This window comes from Mesoplodon bidens (assembly GCF_964165515.1).
Source record: "Mesoplodon bidens genome assembly, chromosome: 4".
NCBI lineage: Eukaryota > Metazoa > Chordata > Mammalia > Artiodactyla > Ziphiidae > Mesoplodon > Mesoplodon bidens.
Window position 1 is genome coordinate 96086552 of NC_138160.1, and position 7062 is coordinate 96093613.

The window sequence follows — 7062 nt, forward strand, 5'->3', positions numbered from 1 at the left end:
ACTTAATCCTTTAACACTGTAATTGTCTGTTACAAAGAAGGTATTTTGAATGAATTCAATGTAGTAAAAAAGCTCCAATGAGCTTTGATTTATTTTCTAAACAAGTTTCTCAACACCAGAGCCAAACTATTTTCTCAGCTGTTTGATAATCAGGGTAATTTACCACCTCTTCCCTGTGTCTGCAGTTCTGTCCTGGGTAACTAGGAAACTACCAAGCAAAACAAATGCGGGCACAATTATTTAGAGTGTGTTCCCATCTGATGGACTCAATTTGTACTTAGACACCTGCCATTTGAATGGCTGTCATTTTCTATGCCTAAAAACAGTATTCCCATTATAACTAAATAAGCCACTCCTTAACCTGAACACAAGCACTGCAACAAATATACTGTTAGGCCGTTGCCACAATCCAACAAAGCACATTACTATTTTTGTTTTAATTTATTTTATTATTATTGTATTTATGTTTATTTTTGGCTGTGTTGGGTCTTCGCTGCTGTGTGCAGGCTTTCTCTAGTTTCGGCGAGCAGGAACTACTCTTCATTGAGGTGCGCAGGCTTCTCATTGCGGTGGCTTCTCTTGTTGCGGAGCACAGGCTTTAGGCGTGTGGACTTCAGCAGCTGTGGCACGCAGGCTCAGTAGTTGTGGCTTGCGGGCTCTAGAGCGAAGGTTCAGTAGTTGTGGCACATGGGCTTAGTTGCTCCACGGCATGTGGCATCTTCCCGGACCAGGGCTCGAACCTGTGTCCCCTGAATTGGCAGGCGGATTATTAACCACTACACCACCAGGGAAGCCCAAAACGCATTACTATTTAGCTATATATTAAATCGTGTCTCGGGAAGGCTCTTTCTCTCTCTTCTCTCTTTCTGCATATATATACATACATATATATATATATATATATATATATATATATATATATACACACACACACACACACAAACACACATATGTAAGTATATATATATTTAAATTTATATATGTGTATATTAAATGGAGTGTCTTGAGGGTCAATATATAGCATACATTAATGGAATGCTTATGATGAAAAGATACATTAAATACACACTTCTTTTAGATATCTTGAGATACTAGTTCATTGCTAGAGGCATAGGACATTGTCTTAAAGGGCCATTTAACACTAAATGCTTCACATACATGTAAATAAAAATATAAGATGTACTTTGTACCCCCAAAATAACCCATGAATGAATTTTTCTAGTAAATTAGAGGAAATGCATTATACAAACTCTCATCCTCCTTTTTGCCATGGAAATTGCAGTAGGGTTTACTTCAGCTAAGTCTACAGTCTGTGACTACAAAATGAAGACCGCTCTGTGGCTCAAAGGTTTTCAGCCCCAAGTCTTGGCCTCATTACAGGCTGCTCTAAGCAACTATGTTTTCTATTGTGGCAGAGGAAAAACAATGTTCACATTCAGAACCGAATTTCATGGACACGCCCAAGGTCACAATTATACTTCTATGCTTTCCTGATCCATTAACTAAGTGTAATTGATTTCTAGGGAGAATATCAATATAAGAATAACCTTGATTCGACTTTAATTTATAAAACTGAAAATCCCTTAATAACTCTGGTACTTGTGGCCCAGCAGACTGTGGAATGAGATGGGTGGACCAGCTTAGTGCAGACTACTCTCTCATTCCAAACACGTGGAAATGGCAGATAAATATAACTCCCCCATCTTTTTTTAATACATAGCTGAGCTGAGAAGAAAGGAGAGTGCTTAAATTTCAGAAATGAAGAGGGGAATTCAAAACCATGCTAATGCCAACACTGATGGGGGTAGGGATGTCTAATGGCTAGGGAGCGAGGGCTTAGCACCCACAGAAGGCATCTCCTTGAGTCCCAGCTAGACAGGAAGCTAGAACTCAATTCTACATAGAATGTAAGGAACCCAGGAAACACTATCCTTGAGTTAAGGGGCCAAGAAAACCATAGCCTTTTAGTCCAGTTAGGCAGCGAGCAGACTTTGCTGTCTGTCCATCACTATGGATTTTGTTAAAAAGAATATGCTTTCATGAGACACTGGAACTGTAAACCTGCATTCTGTGTACAGGCACACCTTGGAAATATTTCAGGTTCAGTTCCCGATCACCGCAATTAGAGCAAACATCACAATAAAGTGAGTCACAGCAATGTTTTGGTTTCCAAGGCATATAAAAGTTATGTTTACACTATACTGTAGTCTGTTAAGTGTGCAAAAGCGTTGTCTAAAAAACAGTACATACCTTAATCTTAAAATACTGTATTGCTAAAAAATGTAAACTATCATCTGACAATGCAGGGTTGCCACAAACCTTCAATTTCTGAAAAAACACAATATCCACGAAGTGTAATAAATCAAAGCACAATATAAAGAGGTATGCCTACATAGAATCCAAACTAACTTCATCCTCTTCATATAGGATGCCTAAGTTGAAAATTTGATATTCTGGAACCCCTGGGGTCCTGGTTGCTCTATGGGGATACTCCCAAAGCCTTGGACACACAGGTCTTCCACCTGAAGAAATACCACATGCTGAGGACAGCTACAGAAATAAAATTATAACCTCTGGGAGGAAAGGAGCCACCCTTGAAGAGAGCAGCACAGGGGGACTGGCATGCCAGGAACTCGAGATAGTACAACTACAAGGGATGATAAAGTAGAAATGTTTAAAATGATGAGATAGGTGGAAATTTAAAAAGGAATAGGAAATCGTGAACAAAATAGAACTTCTAAAAATAAAAATATAGGGACTTCCCTGGTGGCGCAGTGGTTAAGAATCCACGTGCCAGTGCAGGGGACACAGGTTCGAGCCTTGGTCCAGGAAGATCTCACATGCCACGGAGCAACTAAGCCCATGCACCACAACTACTGAAGCTCACGTGCCACAACTGCTGAAGCCTGCGTGCCTAGAGCCTGTCAACGAGAAGCTACCACAATGAGAAGCCCACGCACCACAACAAAGAGTAGCCCCCGCTCGCTGCAACTAGAGAAAGCCCACGCACAGCAACAAAGACCCAATGCAGCCAAAAATACATAATTAAAAAAAAAAACCCACAAAAAACAAAGTGTCAACAGGGTTAGTTTCTTCTGGAGGCTCTGAGAAAGAATCTGGTCCATGCCTCCCTCCCAGCTTTTGGTGGCTGCCAACAACCCTTGGCATTCCATAACTTATAGCTACATCATTCCAATCTCTGCCCACCTCTTCAAATAGCCTTCCACTCTGTGCAGCTCTGTCTGACATGGCCTTCTCCCTTATGTCTCCCTCCATGCATTCTCCTTTTCTGTCTCTTATAAGGACACTCTTCATTGGATTTAGAGCCCATTCTAATCCAGGATGATATCATCTCAAGATCCTAAGTTATATCTGCAACTCTTATTCCAAATAAGGTCACATTCCTAGGTCCTGGGTGGACGTATCTTTTAAGAAAGCAATTCAACCCAGTACACCTGTTAAAAATGAAAAGGTAGCCACTAAAATGTTTTTTCTTTAATGGAATGCATAAATTCTAAAAAAATAGAGGGAAAAAGAGAAATATAGAAAACAATCTCCTTGAAGGTAGGAAACAAGAAATAAAAGCCAAATAAAACCATGGTAAAATAAGATGTTAGAAATTAAGTCCAAATGAATTATAAAGTAAGTGTAAATAAGTTAAACTGCAATTATTAAAAGACAACTTCAGATTAAATTAAAAATGAAATAAAACAAAACCCACATGTACCACTGCTGATCAAAATATTCACATACTTAGGTTCCATTCTCTTTAATACCTTCCTCAGCACCTTAGTTTAGCAAGGCAGAAATACATTCTCATTTGATTAATATCCTGAAATCATTTTCACCTGTGACAACATTAAGACCAGACTATAAACAGAGGTTACAAAATAGAAAAACGGAAAAAACTGTTTTCAAACCAAATTTCCCCCATTCTAGTGGTAGCTAAGGAGTTAAATTTTCTGGATCAGTTTTAAGGTTTTTTTACAAGTAGTTTTAGATGGTTTAAAAGATTAACAAAAGGTTAAAACTGTGAGATTTATTTTTGATCCCTCACTCATTTTTATTCTTCTGCCAATTCTACATCTTAATAATAAAAAATTTTCTTTGAAATTCCAGACTACAAAGAACAGATCTTGTTAATGAACCTGGTAGACTCTGACTGATTTTCAATCATGGCGAGCACAAATTCTGAATGCTCAGCATGGGCCAGATTTAATGAGTTCAGAATACAAAAGATGTTACTTGGAAACACACACACATACACTCTCACTCACTCAAAGGATACCTCCTACAACTTTATGTAAGGTAAAGGACACATTTCAAAATAAAATACAAAGTACAAATTTTAGCACAAAAATGATGTCCAAAAGGTGAGGAAAATTCAGTCAATGGACTACGCACTTTTCCTCTAAACCTCATTTTGATAAAAAGGTGAAATAGCCAGCCAGTCCTAAAAATGTGAACGATGGTTTATAAAAAAAAAAAGTGTGCAATGTAACGTATAAGCAATTTTAATTTGAGATCTTTCTCAATTCTTATTAAACCTGAAAGTCAGAAAAACCCTCTGCCCTTCAGAATACAGGTGAAAATTAGCTTCGTTTGCCTCCTTAAAAATGTTGCTCACTCTTCAATGCCAAGTTTGTATTATTAATCTTTATATCCTCACTCACTGCGGGGTCAATAAATTTACTGAATGTGTGAATTTACATGATAAATTACTCCCAAATTTATTTCCCTTCAGTCATAAGGGCCCTTTCCCCTAAACTTGCAGTAGATTGGTAGGCTAGAGAAGTTTAAACTTTGATCTCATGTCATTGTATGCAGATAAAGTATTGGGGCCTAAAGAAAAGCCAGTGCTAGGGCTTCCCTGGTGGCGCAGTGGTTGAGAGTCCGCCTGCCGATGCAGGGGACACGGGTTCGTGCCCCGGTCCGGGAGGATCCCACATGCCGCGGAGCGGCTGGGCCCGTGAGCCATGGCCGCGGAGCCTGCGCGTCTGGAGCCTGTGCTCCGCAACGGCAGAGGCCACAACAGTGAGAGGCCCGCATACCTCAAAAAAAAGAAAAAAAAAAAGAGGCTCCAGTGGGAGCTGGTGACCCCCAGGAAGCCTAGGGACAAGGGAATTTCTGCCTACCCTGAGTCAGTCCTTTCCACATGGGTGAGGTCCATCCACGGAGCAGCGGGAACAGCCTGCGAAGACCCGAGGTTGCTGTCTCTGCGGTTCTGTGCGGCTTCCATCGCAGCGCGTGCGCAGTGAAGCTCCTCAGCCCTATACCAGCGCCACGTGGACGCCAGGCTCACGTCGGCCTGGACATCTCCGAGAACAAGTGGGCCCACCTGTGTGTCATCAGGACCACCTGTTCTCCGTGCAGAACCGACTAGAACCCAACCTCGACAGCTCTCTGAACACACATACTCCTAAGTTCTAGAAATACCCACAACCTGTAAGTACCTGCAAGAAAGTCTAGTTAAATTAGGTCTGCCTGTGAGAACCCTGACTCCAGCTGTCCAGCCTCTTTCACTGTTGCCTTGGTTTTTCCTTAGATGGTCTGTCCTTTCTTTGTTATCTTAAGCTGTGGTGTCATTTTAGTTTTGTTTTTCAATTGTCTTTAGTTAATCCCTTGTAATGAATGTTAACTACATTTTGTTTAAAAAAAAATCAGGTGCCAAGTTTTAGAACTAGGTATTATCACAAGTATCCTTTATAACTTTATAATCTACAAACCCATTCGTTTATATGGATGAAAGGATTTTAGAAATAAGTATCAATCCTAGGATCAATTAGTACTATTATGTAAACAAGAGGGGAACCTGCTATTAACAAAATTTTCTTTTGGAAAAGGAAAAAATTAATAAAATAAGGCTCAAATTATGTCAAAAATAAATCAAGTAGACCTCACTTTAGAAGAGACATTACTGGGAAGTTTTGTTAATGTTTTTATAATAGACTATCTTTTTTTTAGTCATCTTTGGCAATGTGAAATACTTTAAACCACTCCACTCCTTGACTTACACCAAAGTATAGTTATTAATAAGCACCCAATTGTTTTAGTGGGACTACCAATCAAATCCCTCTTTAATGTGAACATATGTGTCTGAACTTATCCCTTTTTAAAGTTTAAATTTTCAATTTTTTAAGGCATGGAACTGTATTGTTTTATTTTTAAATCAGACATTCTACATTAAGAAACTAAATTGAGATAATTATTAAAAGCTGAGTTAATTTAGGGAGAGAAAATCTTATTTAAAAGAGCCTTATAATAAACAAAACATAAGGTAACATGGCACACAGGAACCAATTCACAATTCCCACAACCCCATATTAGTCAAGAAAGAACATTTTAAATGTGCAGAAATGGAGGGGAAAAAAGGATATAATAACTTTTATTTTGGTTCAAATTCTTAAAAATATTCTTAGCCTTATACATTTGCTAAGATTTCCTTTTAAATATTGGCGGTGGTAGTTGGGAACAACCATAGCACCAAGGGTAAAGAAGACTAACACTTAAAAGGGTCCTGTGAAAACTATGACAAAGCCTGTATTTGTTATGGATAAGTTAATGATTCAAAAGGGGAAAGCTCATACAATTGAATATTTCAATTTATGCCTGGAGCTTAGAAATTATGCATTTTCTGGATCTATTAAAACTTCTTGTATTAGGAAACTTACATATAAGGAAAAGACAAGGACTACTTACATTTTGCAATTTAAAAGTGATGAAAATAAATTTATAAAATTTACCTTCATAGTAATATATTTATGATATACTTCTGATACTTAATATCAAACTCAGTTAAAAAACTGAGTTAAACCAGTTAGAAAACAAGAGTTAAAAGCAGTCCCTCTCCCATGCATCCCACAACAAAAATCTTCCTGTATCTTTAGTTTCTGTGCTCTTTACTGGAAAAAAAATATTAGAATAAACTACATAAATCATCTTTGTTTTTTACATACTAGTATAATAATAAATGCTAACTCGTGAGTTCTGACTATAAATTACCAGTAGGTGTTTTTGAGAAAGGAGTCCACTATCATATGCCTTAAGATAATCAAGTATTGA